The sequence below is a fragment of the Paramisgurnus dabryanus genome, chromosome 12, assembly GCF_030506205.2.
Source record: "Paramisgurnus dabryanus chromosome 12, PD_genome_1.1, whole genome shotgun sequence".
Lineage (NCBI taxonomy): Eukaryota > Metazoa > Chordata > Actinopteri > Cypriniformes > Cobitidae > Paramisgurnus > Paramisgurnus dabryanus.
Genome location: NC_133348.1, coordinates 28,562,897 through 28,583,533, shown reverse-complemented (window position 1 = coordinate 28,583,533; position 20,637 = coordinate 28,562,897). Strand labels below are relative to the sequence as shown.

The window sequence follows — 20,637 nt, the reverse complement described above, 5'->3', positions numbered from 1 at the left end:
AATATGTTTGTTTTCTATGAAAACAAAGGGTGGTTTAATTGCATCATAACGAAAGCATATTTCTTTAAGAAAACCTTATAATATGTTGTATTGTCTCATAAATATAACAACAGTTAAGGTACATTATAATACCTACCTATTTGTGGTTATAACGTTTAAGAGTTTGTTGATTTATAACACATGATGAACTCAATAAGATTGCGTCGCTCTACTACTTCAGGCAAGTCTATGGGGAAATTATGTATAGATTTTTTTATGATTTTATTGTTAATTTTTCATATTCGCTACTTACCTGTTGAAAGTATATTGTATACAGTCAAGGTAAGCAAATAAAATATAACAGCACATCACTTTAATTTTAGTATATAATTTATAATATATAAATATATAATTTAAGCAACATCAAACCAGAATGAAACAACAGCAGATTAATATCCAGCTCGCGCTGAAGCAGAAAAGGACTACAGGTGTGGAGCGCGCACCCGTCTGCCGGAGGCTCTGCTGGAACACAATCCTGAAGTGAAATCTCTTTACTGAGAGGGTTTAAAAACGTACTACACTGCGGATTATGACTGCAAGTGATGTGAGCAGGATCCTCATGCTGACTGCATGGTTTTATTAATACATGACCAAAACGTTTCAAATAATGTTTTTACTAGAAAGTTGCCAGCTAACATTAGCAGCATGTTAGCTAGAGCATTAGTTAGCCTAAAGTTAACAATACCACAATAACTGGCTAAGAAAACTCAGTTTCTGTCATGGCACAGTGAAGAAACATTTACTGAAGGCTTAAATTTATGTTTTTTTATGTAATCCAGAACAGCTACATTTGTGAGACTACATCATCTTAACATCTGAGTCCTTGGTGGACAAGAAGACACATCGAGGAAACCAAGCCGCAAAAACAATGAAAAATGGTCATGACTTTTTATTTAAAATAAAAGTTAATAAGTGTTGACTTAAATATAGCGTTGTAAAGATGTTTTGATAAGTTTTATAACAAGAGGTTAACAAAGCACCACTTTAATTTACAAGGAAGTACTGTAGAGGTACTCTGTTGTTACAAATTGGTATGCTGTAAATTCTGTTTAATAACATGGTACATTGCGGGTCGTAATATAAAGCGTTACCACTTGGCTTGCTGTCCTTGAAAGGAGCTCTAAACCTTCAAAGAGAAAGAACCTCTCTCTTTCCCCTAAAAATAAGTAGAAAATTATCAAACATTTTCTTCTTCCTCTTATTGTAATTAGGCTATTATTTCAGGGCTGACTCCTGCAGGAGTTAATGACATCACATGGGGCTCCCCAGCAAGCAATAGCCGTCATTTCAACGTCTCGTTTCAGTATAGACCCGATATAGCCGGGCTGTGCCTAGCCCACTTCTAGCCCAATTAAACTTTAATTTGGTTACATGTGGTTTTTGACAAAATAATTTGAGAGATGTATGCTATTTTATCATGTAAGCAAAGTTAACAGCGATTACAAGGTATTTCTTTTCATTTCTTTAAAGTGTTTTATGCATCGTCTGTACGTAGTCATAATTTAGCTTATAAATAGACCGACTACGAATAAACCACGTTTAGCCCAGAAATAACCATGAATTTAATTACATGTTGTTTTGCCAAAATTATTTGTGAGATGTATGATATTTAATAATGTAAACAAAGTTCAAAGCAATTAAGGTATTTTGTTTCATTTCTTTAAAGTGTTTTATGCACGTCTGTACTTAGCCACTATTTAGCTTACAAATAGACCGACTACGAATAACCCACGTTTAGCCCAGAAATAACCATTAATTTAATTACATGTTGTTTTGCCAAAATTATTTGTGAGATGTATGATATTTAATCATGTAAACAAAGTTCAAAGCGATTAAAGCATAACTAAACCCCTGGTCAGAGGCTGACTCCACCCACTGGCAATATTTGAAAAATGCAAGAAAAGTGGGCAGATCCCTACGAAGATAGAGGGGACGAACTAAGCTTGTACCAAGTGTGTGGTGAGATCGTAACAAGGGCGTGGTGATCTTGAACCTGCTTACGTCACGAGTCATTTTTTGGACCCAACATCCAATGGGAAAATTCAACTGCAGTAGCCACCGTTTAACCTGAAGAGGGCAGCACTCAGACGTTTTTACACCATATATTGCAGTATTGAAACACCCCAGCAAGCAATAGCCGTCATTTCAACGTCTCGTTTCAGTATAGACCCGATATAGCCGGGCTGTGCCTTGCCCACTTCTAGCCCAATTAAACTTTAATTTGGTTACATGTGGTTTTTGACAAAATAATTTGTGAGATGTATGCTATTTCATCATGTAAGCAAAGAGCGATTACAAGGTATTTCGTTTCATTTCTTTAAAGTGTTTTATGCATCGTCTGTACGTAGTCATAATTTAGCTCATAAATAGACCGACTACGAATAAACCACGTTTAGCCCAGAAATAACCATGAATTTAATTACATGTTGTTTTGCCAAAATGATTTGTGAGATGTATGATATTTAATCATGTAAACAAAGTTCAAAGCGATTAAGGTATTTTGTTTCATTTCTTTAAAGTGTTTTATACACCGTCTGTACTAGCCACTATTTAGCTTACAAATAGACCGACTACGAATAACCCACGTTTAGCCCAGAAATAACCATTAATTTAATTACATGTGGTTTTTGCCAAATAACTTATGAGCAGTGTTGGTCAAGTTACTTGGAAATAGTAATTAGTTACTGATTACTGATTACTTCCCTAAGAAAGTAATCCCGTTACTTTACTGATTACTTATTTTCAAAAGTAATTAGTTACTTTACTAGTTACTTTACTAATTACTTTTCAAAAACATGATGCACGACCTGAATATGCTACAGCAGGGATGGGCAACTTCGGTCCTTAAGGGCCAGTGTCTTGCAGAGTTTAGCTCCAACCATAATTAAACACACCTGAAGCAGACAGATAAGGTCTCACTAGGCATACTAGAAACTTTTAGGCAGGTTTGTTGAGGCAAGTTGGAGCTAAACTCTGCAGGACACCGGCCCTCCAGGACCGAAGTTGCCCATCCCTGTGCTACAGTATGCAACAGGGCCCAGTTGCATAAAGCACCTTAAGTGTAATTTTCCCTTAAATTCACCCTTATGTTTCATTTCAACTTAAGGGTGTTGCAAAAAAAACCTTAAGCTTTTTCTGTTGCATCTCCATGGCAACAATAGTATTTTATAAACCTGGGTCGCTGTCGTGAAACATTTAACGATTACCCTTACCTAAGAGAACCATTTAAGGGATTATCCTGTATGCAACACCCTTAAATTATTCTCTTACTGTAGGTAAGGGGAATTTACCCCTTAAGTGTCATACTTAAGGGAAAAACTTAAGGTGCTTATTCTATTCTTTCTGCATATTCCATCATCTGAAATTGAATCAAATGAAACATTATCTGTTTAACCTCTCGACGCGCACTTGTAAGGTAGGCACCACCCACTGGTCCAATAGCGGTCTCCAGAGGCGTGGCGGAGGATTCTCGCGCGTTTCAGTCTTTCCTTTCACATTGGATAATAAGATATGGATTTATACATTTCTTCATTTAGATTATTAATCTCTTATCTGACTCCAATTAAATAAGACATAATTAATATTTATGTGGATTGTTCTTTATTAATAGTATAATTTGAATGGATGTTTGTTTATTTATTCTGATAAAGCTCTAGTATTACACTCGTTCATTCGGTTCTCACAGTCGCACATGATCCTAGTATGGGCCTCATAATTAATATACTGGTCAACGGTCGTAAGCGAATCAGTGTTGGTCGCTGCCAGAGGTTGGACTATACGCTTAAGCGGCCGCTTTCTGCGTGCTCAACTTTAAACATACTTTATTTAGTCCCCTTAGAGGTGACACTTAATTATTACAATTATTATTTCTAATCAAGATTAATGAATAGAATAACATTGAAATAAACAGAGGTTGAGGCTGACCCTATTTAGAGTAATCAGAAATGTTACTCTAAACGGAAACACAGCCTCCACGCTTCTAAGTACACTTAAACTAACGCCAATTGCTATTCGTATCTCACAAATCCTCAGCTGATGTATTATTCACTATCTAACTGGGTTTGGGCCGATCCTAGCCTGATTTCAGTCCTTACGGTAACTACGGATACAACGATATTACTTGCAGTGTCAATATTTACCGAGCAACACAGAATAAATCAAACTTAACAATTTATTAACCAGGTAAGAAAATCACAATTCAAAGCCAATTCACAGTTCAAATAAAATGTAACACAAATACAAACCAATAGTATTTACATCAAACAGGAAATATAAAAACCTTTCATACCTGGTAAAGACGACACACAGTAAATTGTGCGGGATATCTGGTTACAGATTCCCAGAAATGTTTTTCAGCTCTCCTTATATACCCAGATAGAATAAACATTATGTAAACATTATTTATCAATGGAAGTTTGCAGTGATTGGTTCTTTCAGACCTATGGGAGGCACCTCGTCCTGGATACATTTGTAGTGGGGTGTACGCCCCTTGGGTAGAGTTAAGTTTTCTTACTCTATTAAGACCTGTGTACCAGTCGCGATAAAACCTTTGTAATGAAATGAAACATGAATATTTTCCACTGTTATTTACATTTGATATGACCTTTCTTACACATAATCATCTGGTGTGCTGTAAACTGTCCTGTGTTGAGGAGGTAACAAGGAAAGGAGGGGTAGAGGGGTCAGACATTTGTCTGCAGGTCCATCATTTGTATGGAGATGTGGTGTTTGAAAATCAAGTGTAACTCTCCAGGGAGTCTCCTGTAATCGATATACAGTTCTGGTTCCCGAGAGGGGTGTTTTGGGGGTCTTGGTCCCCTGCCGTGAGTCCCGGAGGAAAGTTGTTGTGTTGCAAAAGTTCTCTTTTGATGTCCTTGCTGCCTCGGGCACCTACAGGGCACACACACTGCACTCTCGGGCATCCATGCTGTGTTCCCAGGAAGGGCTGACCTTTTGGTCAAGATCAATCAAAATTCTTACAGTATTTCCCCGCTTGGCCCCGCAGGCGAATTGTAATAGGGTACCTGCGGGGTCAGACAAAGCAAAGTTTTTTTTTTTTTTTTTTTTAGAGTCTTTGGAACACAGGTATCTGCAGTGGGCTGAGGGCAAGGGCAGCGTGTGTGGATTCCTGTGTAGATTGGATGAGATGCCTGAAGTAACAACACTGGAAAATGGTGAAGGTGAAGATCAGGGCACTGCCAATGGCACACCCCCGGAACACCCAGTCCCACCAGGTGTATGTGTACTGTGCCGACCGAGTGGATGAACTGGATAACAGTTGTGCAGTCTTTCGTGCCAGGTTAATCTCAACCTGCGCTTGGTTGAGGTGGTGTCACAGGAGTGACGATCTTTTAGGCGGAACCAAAAATTGGGAAGTTTTGGTTCCGCCCGGATGTTTCCGCCCGGGCCGGTAAGAGCAAACACCGGACATCCGGCGGCGTCGCGAACGCTGTAATCAGCTAAACTACACACAGCTGGGAACTATTAAGGGGAGCGCCGGGTGATTGGAGGAGGACAACACCCAGGGGAGTATTTAAGGGCAAGTCAAATCATAGTCTTGGCTGATGTTATCCACTGATGTGTTGTTGTGTATTGTAGTGCTGAGTTGAGCTCGCCTAATACGCTATATTCGGATCGTTGTATTGCTCTCTCTTCATGTGTGGATTATAGATCGATGGAAATGAGGACATCGAAGACCTTATAGGTGAAGTACTAGACGGACACTGACACTGGTTGAGAGAAACGGAAAGAGAGGAAAACTTACCGCTGTGAGTATATATATCTGTGGGAAAAGTGGTGTTTGTGGCTGGAAAGCGCCCTGTCTAGATGCTTGAGTCACTATTTGCACGAAGACAACCTAGGACGAAGGAAGACAGAGATCGTGAGTAACCAAAACCCTTGAAGTGAGTGTTTATATATATATATTGGATTGATCCATTGTTTGAGTGTTCTTAAGAGAGATCGAGTGGCCCTACCCCTGTACCAGCGTGGTGGGTGAGCCGAAGGTTTCCGTGGGAAAGCAGCTACAGCAACGATAACAAACAAACGCTAGGCCATCTACCATCTCCCTATTCTCGCCCAGAGCGACGTGGAAGAGGACGGGTGTCTATTGTTGTGCACTGAGCGTGGTGGGGTGAGTCTTTTGGAAATTTTCACTTGAAGTGGTGCTGTGTAATGCCGTGTATTGCAGTGTGAGTGCTGTGTCCTGTTTGACGTAATCCCGTTGCCAGTCACTCGTCCTGGGACGGTGAAGAGGAAAGAACGGCGCTAGGAAAAACCTGTATAATACTGCTGTAGTGTGCTTTCAATTCCACAGAATTACAGAGTGGCGGCGGAGAACTGTGCGAGTAGCAGTGTGTGTGAGTACTGCATCCATCTTTGTTATCTTACTCGTGTGTTTTCATCATCACAGAGTAGAGGCAGGAGAGGTCCGCTGGCCCGAGGTCTCGACGAAAGGGCGCCCCGGTCCAGTGTTCGATTGACCAACGGGTCTCGAGGAACGGGCAGCGCTCGACCCGGTGTGCCGGCGTGGTTTGTCTCGCCCCTCTGTTTTATCAACGAGTTCGCCGAGAGGGTCTTGGCCCCCGGCGTCCCATTGCAAACCATTGCAGAAACTAGCCAGCGAGTGAGATACTGAGCTGTGGAGAGAAAGCGAGCCATACCTACCTGGAAGCTGAAATCAGCGCAGAGCCATCTGTGGAGAGAAAGAGAACCATACCTACCTGGAAGCTGTAATCAGCGCAGAGGTGAGCAAACGTCTTGAGAACGACTTATTGTGTCCCTGTGTCCTAGCAGCCATCGGTGGAGAGAAAGAGAGCCAACGTGAACACTGAGATATTGAGTTGTGGAGAGAGCATACCTACCTGGAAGCTGTAATCAGCGCAGAGGTGAGCAAACGTTTTGAAAACGATTCATTGTGCCCCTGTGTCCTATCAGCCATCGGTGGAGGGAAAGAGAGCCAACGTGAACACTGAGATATCGAGTGCGGAGAGAAAGAGAGCCAACGTGAACACTGAGATATTGAGTTGTGGAGAGAGCCATACTTACCTGGAAGCTGAAACCAGTGCAGAGTCATCTGTGGAGAGAAAGAGAGCCAACGTGAACACTGAGATATTGAGTTGTGGAGAGAGCCATACCTACCCAGAAGCTGTAATCAGCGCAGAGGTGAGCAAACGTTTTGAGAACGATTCATTGTGCCCCTGTGTCCTAGCAGCCATCGGTGGAGAGAAAGAGAGCCAACGTGAACACTGAGATATCGAGTGCGGAGAGAAAGAGAGCTAACGTGAACACTGAGATATTGAGTTGTGGAGAGAGCCATACCTACCTAGAAGCTGTAATCAGCGCAGAGGTGAGCAAACGTCTTGAGAACGATTCATGGTGTCCCTGTATCCTAGAGTCATCTGTGGAGAGGAAGAGAGCCAACGTGAACACTGAGATCTTGAGTTGTGGAGAGAGCCATACCTACCTAGAAGCTGTAATCAGCGCAGAGGTGAGCAAACGTCTTGAGAACGATTCATGGTGTCCCTGTATCCTAGCAGCCATCTGTGGAGAGAGAGAGAGCCAACGTGCACACTGAGATATTGAGTTGTGGAGAGAGCCATACCTACCTAGAAGCTGTAACCAGCGCAGAGGTGAGCAAACGTCTTGAGAACGATTCATTGTGTCCCTTTATCCCAGCAGCCGTCTGGGGAGAGAAAGAGAGCCAACGTGAGCACCGAAATATTGAATTGTGGAGAGAGCCATACCCATCTAGAAGCTGTAACCAGCGCAGAGGCGAGCGAACGTCGGGGAGTCGACTCACTGTGCCCTCGTGTCCTAGTTGGAACCTGCGAAGAGAGAGAGAATAAGGAAGGCGAGTGAGTCAACGAGCAAGGACCTGTGGAAAGTAGGCGGTGCACCGCCGTGCGCCGAGTCAAGGTACACCAACAAAGAAAGACCCATACCAGCACTCATTGTGGTTTTATTCTGCCTCCAGGAAGGAAGAGGAGCGCGCCACGAGTAGAGGGAGCCCGAGGCAGGAGCCCGTTCCCCCCCACGTACGACCCCCCACCCTTAGTCAGTCATTGGGCCGTGGCCCCCCCCCCCCCCCCCCCTGGAGGACAGAACCTGAAATTAGTTTTAATTTCCCCTTTCCCAGTCCCCCTTATATTTTAATTATTTAATTCAATAAAGAACATTTTAAACTTACTTGTGCTCGTTGTTGTCTGGTCATTGGGTTGGTTTTGGGGACCTCCTCGAGGTGGACGTTTAGAAGGGGCGTGGCTCATAGCACTAGCAGCCAGCCCCTGGCTTGTGACAGATTTTGGCGTAGTCGGCAGGATTCCACCTCGAGTTGAGTAACCAGACTAGCCCAATGACCGACAACGCAGGGCCCGCAGCCCAACCCCGTGCGGTGCCTGTCTTTATGGGCAGCCCTTGGGTCCAAAAGTATGGAGGAATAGAGTCGGAAATACGACTAACAGAGTGGAAGGCCCAGTTGGAGTATTTAGCCGACCTGCAAAGCCTTAGTGTAGCCCAGCGGCTCCAGTTCGTGTTAAACTCCCTAGAGGGAGAAGCGCGGCGAGAAGTACAGGCCGCCCCTGAAGCTGTCCGAGCCAGTGCCCAAACTATATTTCAGTTCCTTACCGAGCAATATGGTGACCACACCCCCGTAGCTGTCCTCCGTTCCCAATTTTTCAACAGTAAACAAGGCCCCCGACAACCCATTAGAGCATTTGCCCTGAGACTGCGAGAGCAGTTCACCCGGCTACAGGCCCGTCGCGATCATGGATTGGGAGATGGAGAGACTTTGCTGCGCGACCAATTCCTTCTGGGGATGAAAGAGGGCCCCGTGAGACAGAGTTTGAGGGTCCAGTTTCGCAGGGACCCCGACCTCACATTTGAAGACCTAAGGAAGGAGGCGTTAGCCTTGGAGGGCGACGAGGTCGAGGTGAGTGAGACCCCAGTATGTGCAGCGGTAAACGAAAGCGTGCCACCACCACCAGAGCGCACGGATTGGAAGCAGGCTATAAAAGTAGAACTGTTGAAGGATGTCCGGGAGCAGATGTCAGAGTTATCTAAAACTCTTCTGGGAGAGCTGCGCCAAGGTAGGGCGCGGGAGGAGCCAAGGCCGGCACCCCGAGAGCGAGTATACTCGGAGAGGAGCCGAGAGCCGCCGGGACGCCCAAACCGTTATAATCGACCCCGTTTTGAATGGGATGACCAGGGACGACCAATTTGCAATCGTTGTGGTGAGCCCGGGCATTACAGTCGTCAGTGTGGGCCTCGCAGGGCATCTGAAGGGGGTTTTTAGGACGACCGGCCACAGTGGGTCGTGTGGCCGGGACCCCTCAAGAAGACCCGGGAAGAAGGAACGGTTCAAGGCAACAGATGATCGGGCATAGCCCGGTGGCAGAAGTCAAAGTGTGTGGCAAGTGGATTCAGTGCCTGGTAGATACGGGCTCGCAGGTAACGATGTTCGCAGAAAGCCTCTCCAAGGAGATATTCGGACAGGGAGGAGTACAAGGAGCGGAGGCCCCCTGGTTGACATTGAAGGGCGCTAATGGCCTGGAAATCCCCTACATTGGCTATCGCCTAACGGATCTAGAAGTGCAAGGGGTAGTCGTTCCCCAGAAAGGTGTGGTCATTGTGGAGGATAGGTGTTTAGGCACCCACAGAGCCCTATTGGGCATGAACGTCCTTTCTGAGTGCTGGGAGGAGATATTCCGGGCTAGGCCTGGTCCAAGGATCTCACCTGCCGAGAGGCCCAAGTGGGAGCGCGTGGTGGCTGACTGCCGCCGGGTCCAAATGAATCAGGTGCGTAGAGACCGGGAGGAAGTGGGAAGAGTAATGTGTCGTTTTGCTTTGTCTATTCCCCCTAGGAGCGAAGCTATCGTCTGGGCAAGAGTGCCCCTTCGGGAAGCGAACCCCGAGGAGTGGGTGTTGGTAGAGCCACACACGGATTGTCCACAAGTGGAGGTAGCACGGGGACTAGCGGCGGTCTACCGGGGAAGGATCCCTGTGAGAGTGAGAAACGAGCACCCCTATGCAGTCCAACTATATCGACACCAACGACTGGCCCGACTAACGACGGTCACACCTCACCAGGTGAGAGAAGAAAGGGACGTCAGTTTTCGTCAGGTGTGCCCCACTGTGATCGAGGTGGCCCTGACCCAGATGGATGCCCCGGCGAGTAGCCAGGGGGGGGGGTATGCCGAAACATTTGGCGGGTGAGTCACTGCGAGGGGATGACCTGGGACAGGTACAGACACAGATACTGCAGGCACTCCTTCGGAAGTGGCAACATGTGTTCGCAAGGCATGATGAGGACTATGGGTGCACCCGGGTGGTGGAACACCACATCCCCACTGGGGATGCGGGGCCAAGCAGGGAGAGGTATCGGCCGATCCCACCTACCTTATATGCGGAAGTACGTACACTTCTGCAGGGCATGTTAAGCCGGGGCATCGTTAGAGAGAGTAGCAGCCCCTGGGCGGCCCCCATCGTGCTCGTACAAAAGAAGACGGGAGCCTGGAGGTTCTGTGTGGACTATCGCAAGCTGAACCTGGTAACAAAGAAAGATGCTTTCCCTTTACCACGAATCGAAGACTCCCTCGCTAGCCTCACGCAGTCAGCCTGGTATTCCACCTTAGATCTGGCCAGTGGATATTGGCAGGTGCAGGTAGCTGAGGTGGACCGGGAGAAGACGGCTTTCACGACCCCATTCGGATTGTTCGAGTGGGACCGGATGCCTTTTGGACTCTGCAACGCTCCAGCCACCTTCCAACGCTTGATGCAACGCTGCCTGGGAGGTCAGTTGATGGAGTCGGTATTGGTATATTTGGATGATGTGATTGTGTATTCCCCAGATTTCGATTCCCACCTCCGGCACCTAGAGGAAGTCTTTCGAGCCATGGAAAGATACGGGCTGAAACTACAGCCGGACAAATGCCACCTGCTGCGGCGAGAAGTGAAGTTCCTGGGCCATGTGGTCAGTGCAGCAGGGGTGGCCGTGGACCCCGAGAAGGTCTCCGCCGTAAAGGAGTGGAATGCGCCTAAGACTGTGAGGCAAGTACGATCCTTTCTGGGGTTCGTGGGATATTACAGACGGTTTATTAAAGATTTTTCCAAGATTGCCAAGCCTCTTAACCAGTTGCTGGTTGGTACGGGACGAAGCCGGGGCCGTGGATCACCCTCTATTAACTGGGGTGATGATTGTGAGAGGGCTTTTCAGAGGCTGAAGCAGGAGTTGTTGCAGGCCCCCATCTTGGCGTACGCTGACTTCTCTAAACCTTTTGTCTTGTATACAGACGCGAGCAACCTGGGACTGGGGACGGTACTGGCCCAACGACAAGAAGGGACTGAGCGGGTGATCGCCTATGCGAGCCGAAGCCTCCATCCGGCAGAGAGGAATGATGCCAATTATAGTTCCTTTAAGCTGGAACTGCTGGCCCTGAAATGGGCCCTGAGCGAAAAGTTCAAGGACTACCTTTGGGGAGCTGAGGTAACGGTTGTTACAGATAATAACCCTTTAGTGCACTTACAGACGGCGAAGTTGGGGGCCGTGGAGCAGCGATGGGTGGCTCAGCTGGCCAACTTCAACTACAAGTTGCAGTATCGGCCCGGACGAGAACATACGAATGCGGACGTCCTTTCAAGATTGCCGGAGGCAGAGAGCCCTAGACGCCAGGGGTATCGAGGGGAGGGTAGCCACGAGGAGGGCTACATGATAGGGGTCGTAGAAGCGCCCGGAGGCCAGAAGGAAGCCGTGCCGGGGAACTGGGGGTGGGACCCCCGCCGATGGATAAAGAGGCAAGCCCAGGACCGGGACGTGCGCCAGGTGAAGGTGTGGGTGGAGCAGGGCCAACGGCCCACGCCGGCGGAAAGATTAGCCCAGACGGAGACCGGGAAGAGGTTACTGGGACAGTGGGAAAAGCTGGAGTTACAGGAAGGGGTGCTTTGCCGGAAAATCCGCGACCCGAAAGTGGGAGAAGAGGTGTGCCAGATTGTGGTGCCCGCCGACCAGGTAAATGCATTGGTCTCGGTCTACCATGACCAGTTGGGACACCAGGGACAGGAGAGAACCGTATCCCTACTACGTAGATTCTTCTACTGGCCGGGGCTGGAGGCGTCTGTGCACAACCTAATCCAAGCTTGCCCCCGGTGCATGTTGTTCAAGTCTAGACGAGAGGCCCGAGCACCGATGGTACCCATCCATGCGAAAGCCCCCCTCCACATAATGGCCATGGATTTTCTGACGCTGGGCCGCCCTCAGGACCGGTATCAAAACATCCTGGTCATCACCGATCTGTTTACTAAATACGCCTGGGCAGTTCCGACGCTTGATCAGACAGCCAATACCACCGCCACAGCCTTATGGCGCCATGTTTTTCAGACGTTTGGATGCCCCGAGTTCCTGCACTCCGACCAAGGGGCGAATTTTGAGTCCAAGGTAATCCGTGAGTTGTGCCAGTTGTATGGATGCACGAAGACCCACACAACGTCGTATCATCCCCAGGGAAACGGGGGCTGCGAGAGGTTTAATCAGACCCTATTGGGGTTACTGGGGACCTTAGACCAACAGCAGCAGAGAGATTGGGTGAGTGCTTTACCGAACCTTTTGCAAGCGTACAATAACAGTGTTCATAGCACAACGGGGTATGCCCCTACTTACCTGATGTTCGGCAGGCACGTGCGAATGCCCACTGACCTGGTCGTGGGGGTAGCAGCAGACCGGGAAGAAGTGAGTGTAACGGAGTGGGTGGGGCGCCATCACCAGCGCTTACACTTCGCGTATGAACAGGTGTCGAGGAGAATACAGACGGCAGGAGAAAGGAACAAACGGCTGTATGATCGGACTGCCCGAGATGCCCCCCTGTTACCAGGTGAGAGGGTCCTGGCGAGGGATAACCAGCGGCAGGGAAAGGGTAAGCTAAGCGACCGCTGGGAGGCTATCCCGTATGTGGTCTGCAAGCAGCAGAGGCCGGGACAACCGGTGTACACCATCCGACCCGAGGGAAAACCTGGCCCCGAACGTGTGGTACACCGGAATATGCTTCGCCCTTGTCCGAACTACCCTGAAGCCGTGATAGAAGGGCCCGCCGAGCCAGTACGGGAGGCCCCCTGGATGGAAGGATGGGCTGTGGTACCGGAGAGACCCATGGTAACGCTACCCCCGGCCGCCCAGAGGCAGGCAGAGCTGGCACCCGAACCAGTCGAACCCCCAGTGGCCCAGATGCAGCCTGAGCTGGCACCTGAGCCGGTTGAGCCCCCGGCGGCCCCGATGCAACCAGAGATAGTACCCGAGCCAGCCGAGCCCGATTCACCCGTAAGGCGCTCCCAACGAGAGAGTCGAGGACGCCCCCCTGCCCGGTACGGTGAGTGGACAACGCCGAGGCATTCTAGGGACTAGAATGTATTGGTGGGGGAGGATGTCACAGGAGTGACGATCTTTTAGGCGGAACCAAAAATTGGGAAGTTTTGGTTCCGCCCGGATGTTTCCGCCCGGGCCGGTAAGAGCAAACACCGGACATCCGGCGGCGTCGCGAACGCTGTAATCAGCTAAACTACACACAGCTGGGAACTATTAAGGGGAGCGCCGGGTGATTGGAGGAGGACAACACCCAGGGGAGTATTTAAGGGCAAGTCAAATCATAGTCTTGGCTGATGTTATCCACTGATGTGTTGTTGTGTATTGTAGTGCTGAGTTGAGCTCGCCTAATACGCTATATTCGGATCGTTGTATTGCTCTCTCTTCATGTGTGGATTATAGATCGATGGAAATGAGGACATCGAAGACCTTATAGGTGAAGTACTAGACGGACACTGACACTGGTTGAGAGAAACGGAAAGAGAGGAAAACTTACCGCTGTGAGTATATATATCTGTGGGAAAAGTGGTGTTTGTGGCTGGAAAGCGCCCTGTCTAGATGCTTGAGTCACTATTTGCACGAAGACAACCTAGGATGAAGGAAGACAGAGATCGTGAGTAACCAAAACCCTTGAAGTGAGTGTTTATATATATATATTGGATTGATCCATTGTTTGAGTGTTCTTAAGAGAGATCGAGTGGCCCTACCCCTGTACCAGCGTGGTGGGTGAGCCGAAGGTTTCCGTGGGAAAGCAGCTACAGCAACGATAACAAACAAACGCTAGGCCATCTACCATCTCCCTATTCTCGCCCAGAGCGACGTGGAAGAGGACGGGTGTCTATTGTTGTGCACTGAGCGTGGTGGGGTGAGTCTTTTGGAAATTTTCACTTGAAGTGGTGCTGTGTAATGCCGTGTATTGCAGTGTGAGTGCTGTGTCCTGTTTGACGTAATCCCGTTGCCAGTCACTCGTCCTGGGACGGTGAAGAGGAAAGAACGGCGCTAGGAAAAACCTGTATAATACTGCTGTAGTGTGCTTTCAATTCCACAGAATTACAGAGTGGCGGCGGAGAACTGTGCGAGTAGCAGTGTGTGTGAGTACTGCATCCATCTTTGTTATCTTACTCGTGTGTTTTCATCATCACAGAGTAGAGGCAGGAGAGGTCCGCTGGCCCGAGGTCTCGACGAAAGGGCGCCCCGGTCCAGTGTTCGATTGACCAACGGGTCTCGAGGAACGGGCAGCGCTCGACCCGGTGTGCCGGCGTGGTTTGTCTCGCCCCTCTGTTTTATCAACGAGTTCGCCGAGAGGGTCTTGGCCCCCGGCGTCCCATTGCAAACCATTGCAGAAACTAGCCAGCGAGTGAGATACTGAGCTGTGGAGAGAAAGCGAGCCATACCTACCTGGAAGCTGAAATCAGCGCAGAGCCATCTGTGGAGAGAAAGAGAACCATACCTACCTGGAAGCTGTAATCAGCGCAGAGGTGAGCAAACGTCTTGAGAACGACTTATTGTGTCCCTGTGTCCTAGCAGCCATCGGTGGAGAGAAAGAGAGCCAACGTGAACACTGAGATATTGAGTTGTGGAGAGAGCATACCTACCTGGAAGCTGTAATCAGCGCAGAGGTAAGCAAACGTTTTGAAAACGATTCATTGTGCCCCTGTGTCCTATCAGCCATCGGTGGAGGGAAAGAGAGCCAACGTGAACACTGAGATATCGAGTGCGGAGAGAAAGAGAGCCAACGTGAACACTGAGATATTGAGTTGTGGAGAGAGCCATACTTACCTGGAAGCTGAAACCAGTGCAGAGTCATCTGTGGAGAGAAAGAGAGCCAACGTGAACACTGAGATATTGAGTTGTGGAGAGAGCCATACCTACCCAGAAGCTGTAATCAGCGCAGAGGTGAGCAAACGTTTTGAGAACGATTCATTGTGCCCCTGTGTCCTAGCAGCCATCGGTGGAGAGAAAGAGAGCCAACGTGAACACTGAGATATCGAGTGCGGAGAGAAAGAGAGCTAACGTGAACACTGAGATATTGAGTTGTGGAGAGAGCCATACCTACCTAGAAGCTGTAATCAGCGCAGAGGTGAGCAAACGTCTTGAGAACGATTCATGGTGTTCCTGTATCCTAGAGTCATCTGTGGAGAGGAAGAGAGCCAACGTGAACACTGAGATCTTGAGTTGTGGAGAGAGCCATACCTACCTAGAAGCTGTAATCAGCGCAGAGGTGAGCAAACGTCTTGAGAACGATTCATGGTGTCCCTGTATCCTAGCAGCCATCTGTGGAGAGAGAGAGAGCCAACGTGCACACTGAGATATTGAGTTGTGGAGAGAGCCATACCTACCTAGAAGCTGTAACCAGCGCAGAGGTGAGCAAACGTCTTGAGAACGATTCATTGTGTCCCTGTATCCCAGCAGCCGTCTGGGGAGAGAAAGAGAGCCAACGTGAGCACCGAAATATTGAATTGTGGAGAGAGCCATACCCATCTAGAAGCTGTAACCAGCGCAGAGGCGAGCGAACGTCGGGGAGTCGACTCACTGTGCCCTCGTGTCCTAGTTGGAACCTGCGAAGAGAGAGAGAATAAGGAAGGCGAGTGAGTCAACGAGCAAGGACCTGTGGAAAGTAGGCGGTGCACCGCCGTGCGCCGAGTCAAGGTACACCAACAAAGAAAGACCCATACCAGCACTCATTGTGGTTTTATTCTGCCTCCAGGAAGGAAGAGGAAAGCGCCACGAGTAGAGGGAGCCCGAGGCAGGAGCCCGTTCCCCCCCACGTACGACCCCCCACCCTTAGTCAGTCATTGGGCCGTGCCCCCCCCCCCCCCCCCCCCCCTGGAGGACAGAACCTGAAATTAGTTTTAATTTCCCCTTTCCCAGTCCCCCTTATATTTTAATTATTTAATTCAATAAAGAACATTTTAAACTTACTTGTGCTCGTTGTTGTCTGGTCATTGGGTTGGTTTTGGGGACCTCCTCGAGGTGGACGTTTAGAAGGGGCGTGGCTCATAGCACTAGCAGCCAGCCCCTGGCTTGTGACAGTGGTATTCAGTTTGCAGGATCAGTCTTTGTGTTAGCTCCATCGTGTCAACCACAGCTTGGGTACTTTGTTCATAGAAAGTGTCATCCCACCATGGTGAGGTCTCTGTGTCCAGTGGCACTCTTCCTTAAATGTTGACTTGACCCATCGAAAAGTCCTCTGTCACTTCCAAGCAAAACGAGTGATTAGCAGAGCAGGCCAGTCCTCCGTAGGTAAAAGAGTTCATCTCACTGACCACGCACCACTGTGAATGTGACACCTGGATAACATCATAGTAACCATGCAGTGACTGAACATTTATAAGTTTGGTGTCATTGGGGGAGAAAGGTTGCAAGGTGTTACATGTACAGATAACATAATTGTGTGTTTCATGGCAACATGTGCGACTGGTAAACAAGGTCTCATTACCCTTTTGTGTCATGTATCCAGTGAGGTGATCCCATTTAATTACCTGATCCTTCACTACCACGCCCATAGAGCGTATGGTAGTGGAATTTGGAAAAACCTGATCTGGGTGTATCAAAGGAAAACTGACGAAAAACCCAATGCATCCATTACATTCATTTCCTGTAAACATCATTATGGTGGATAGTAGTTCAGAATACCTTACATTTTTCATTTTTTCTGATTCATACCACCTATGTAGATCTAAGATCTCTATGAGGTCATTTAAAACATGTCTAGGTGTCTTGTACAGAAGAAGATCTAGGATTTCTTGTCTAGCAGCAGTGAATAGATCTTGTGCATATGTCCTACAGGCTAAGTCACGTTCGATGGTACGGGTCTGATTGAATAATGTGTGGCTGATCGCAAGAAGCGCCTGCGCTTCGGATCGAACCGCTTTTATGATATTTTCATTGCTATTTGTGATATGCTGAAAACCAGTGGCTACCTGGTTTGCCAACCATGTTGAGTATTGTGATTTTTTGGTTATTTTGTAGTTGTTGGCAATGGAATTAATGGAGCCGAAGAGACCCGCTATGTTTCCGAGCAGGTCTCGTTTCGAGCGTGCAGGTGAGATTTGCACGGCAAGTCTGTTTTTGTAATCAGAAATTAAATCATCGATTCGTGACTGTAGCCATGCATATGTCTTGTCATTTTTATCACAGTGATTAACATAAGCAGATAAAATGTTAGAAATATTGTATGATACATGTGTCATCACTAGATTTACATCATGAAATAATGTCTTGTTAACATTCCCTTTTATCAGTCCACCAGGAGGAATAGGATATAGTTTCGGACATTTCTTTGGTTTGCTATATCCACAGGTGGTTAAATTAAAACAATGATTCTTTATCCATGTGCAATTCTGTGGCCCAGTGTAATTATCTGGGTCGTTGACACATTTTCCCACGCAATACATGCCTTCTCTCTGGCTAGTCCAGACAAAGGCTTCAGGTTGATTGTTATCAGGTACATATGAAGTTATATCGAATTTGTATTCGGTATAACTCATATGCGTAGTGTTGATTGTCTCAGTGTGTGTGCACCTATATGTTGCGGGTTCTAAATTTTTGGTTAAATAACAAATTTTTGGATCTAATCCATTGTTGATTTTTTCATAGAGAGTGCGCATGCTCCCAATTTTTGCTCCTGGCTCTGCTTTAAGTTGATACCAGGCTGTTATGTTGTGGAAAAATGTGGGTGCCGGTGTGTCACCTGAAATGTTTACTATAGGGAGATGGTCGGAGCCTACTTTACAGCAAATTTTTGATGCGCAATTTGGTTCCGGTACTACTCCGGGAGGCCATGTGACTAGTTTTCTGGTTGAAAGTGTACTGAAAATTGTGGATGACCTCTTTGTGTATTTCCATACCCATCTCCCGCATTCCAGTGTGTGTGTGAGTGAAACCCTTTGACCCAGCTTGATGCAAGCGGGTCCAGAAACTTTCCTCTCGTCCGGTCTCCATGGGATTGCAGCAGTCAACCTAGGAGATGAAACAGAGAGAAATGTTAATAATTATTGATTAGCGGAACCTTTGAAGATTTTGCACTGGGACATGTGGTACCATTTCAACTTCCCCTTGACACTTATTGCCACACAGCTATTGCATATAGCTTTTATCTCATGTGGTCCATGCCATCTTGGTGTGAATGGACCCTGTTTTACAAACACCCGTATCATGATCATATCACCCTCGGTAAATTTGATCTCAGAGGTTGGGTTAAATTGTGCATCATTCATAAGGTCCGACTGTTGCTGTTTTAAAGCGGTTTGTGTTTGTAACACTGCCAGTCTTTGCTGTAGTTGTGTTAGCACAGTCTGTTGTTTTGCAAGCACCAGGGGTCCCAGATCTGCTGGGGAGATTTCTGGGTCTATGGGTAGTTTCATGACTCTGCCTGTCATGAGTTCAAACGGGCTGATGCCTGTTGCTTTGGATGGGGTTGCTCGCAAAACTGTCAGAACTGTTGGCAGTGCATCAGTCCACCTGTTTTGATGTTGCATTATTTGTTTTGAGATGCTTTCTTTAATCGAGCGATTTGCGCGCTCTACCATACCTGAGCTTTGCGGCCTGTATGGAACATGAAATCTTTGTTTGATATGTAGCATTTCACATATTTGTTTCATTACCTGACCTGTGAAGTGTGTTCCTTGGTCAGACTCAATCTGGGTTGGTGTTCCCCAAATTGGGAGGATTTGATTTGCCATTACTCGTGCCACCGTGCGTGCGCTGTTGTCCCGAGTTGGGATCGTGTCCACCCACTTTGAAAATTTATCAATTATGACGAGACAATAGCGATATCCCCCTTTGGCAGTGGGTAATGGGCCAATAAAATCTAGCTGTAAAAATTCCCATGGCCCTTTGGGTGGTTCTGGGCGACACAGTTTTGTACGTCCAGTTCTACCCTGGTTGATGGTGGCACATACGAGGCATGTGTCACACCATCTCTCAATGTCTGATGCCATTTTTGGCCACCAGAAGTTTTTCTGTATCAGCTGTTGTGTTTTGGTAGCTGATACATGTGCATAATCATGGTACAATTTGATCACTGGTTTCTGGAGGGCCTCTGGAATTATGTATTTCCCATCTCTGAGAACCATACCTTCTACGATGCTGATTGATTGATCCTGCTGCAGTTGCGGTACAAGCTCTCCGTCTGACAACCATAACTCTTGCTGGTATTGTTTTAAGTCAATGGGAGCAACCTGTATCGCACTCACAGAAGGGGCAATCAGCTCGTCAGGCTGCCATTCATTCCCTTTAATGGCTGCAAGTTTTGCAAGTTTGTCAACGATGTTGTTATTTTTCTCGTGCTCGTCGGTGCTTTTAGCGATGTGCGCGCGAACTTTGATGACTGAGATTGGAGAGTTGTGCGTTTTGATTGCTTGCCAAATTGCGGTGATTGTGTCAAAATGTTTTATTGGCGTTCCGGCGGATGTGAGAAACTTTCTTAATTGCCATTGGGCCATATAATCGTGCACTATGCCGTATGTATACCTGCTATCGGTGTACACACAGATTGGTTCTGGGTGCGCTTTTATGGCTTCAAGTAATGCAATTAATTCGGCTTCTTGTGCGGATTTGTTTGCTGGCAGTTTTATCAACAATTGTTCTGAATCTGAGTTGAGGGGGTGGGGGGTCCACACGGCACATCCTGTACGGAAATTGCCATCATGCCAATATCTGGATCCATCAATGTATACTGGCGTTTGATTATCAAATTGTGTATCATGAACTGGACTTTGTGTTTCATGTTTTGTTTGGCATGTGTGTGGATGGCCCTCCATCTCCCCCAAGAGATGTGGTAAAATTCTTGTGTTTACCATGGAAATGTTGCGAGCTTGGATGTCTGCCAACCATCGTGCCAGTCTTTGCGACGATACTCCTTTGATTCGGCCCTGCAACAGCATTTGCACTGGCGTGTGCATTGTGTGCACAACAACAGATTGAAAACCAACAATGGGTTCTGTTGTTGTTAACATCCAATGGACCGCAAGAACATGTTGTGTACATGGGTCGAATCCCTGTTCGACTGGAGATTTCTTACGGCTATAGTATGCAATCGGGCGCAACTTTCCTCCATGATCTTGCGCAAGCACTCCACTCAGAGTATTTTCATGTGCATCAACCTGTATATGAAACGGCTTTGATGGGTTGGGCAAACCCAGAGCGGGCGCGGCGCACAGGTGTTGTTTTAAATCTGTAAAAGCCTGTTCGTGTACTTCTGCCCATTCGAGGACATCAGACGGTTTTGATTTTCCCTTTGAGAGGTC

At 47.5% G+C, this 20,637-nt stretch overlaps 1 pseudogene; it reads right to left on the bottom strand.

Annotated features, from left to right (window-relative positions):
* Positions 1–4,634: 4,634 nt before the first annotated feature.
* On the bottom strand, positions 4,635–19,087 carry LOC135739131 (uncharacterized; annotated as a pseudogene).
* Between the last annotated feature and the right edge of the window lie 1,550 nt (positions 19,088–20,637).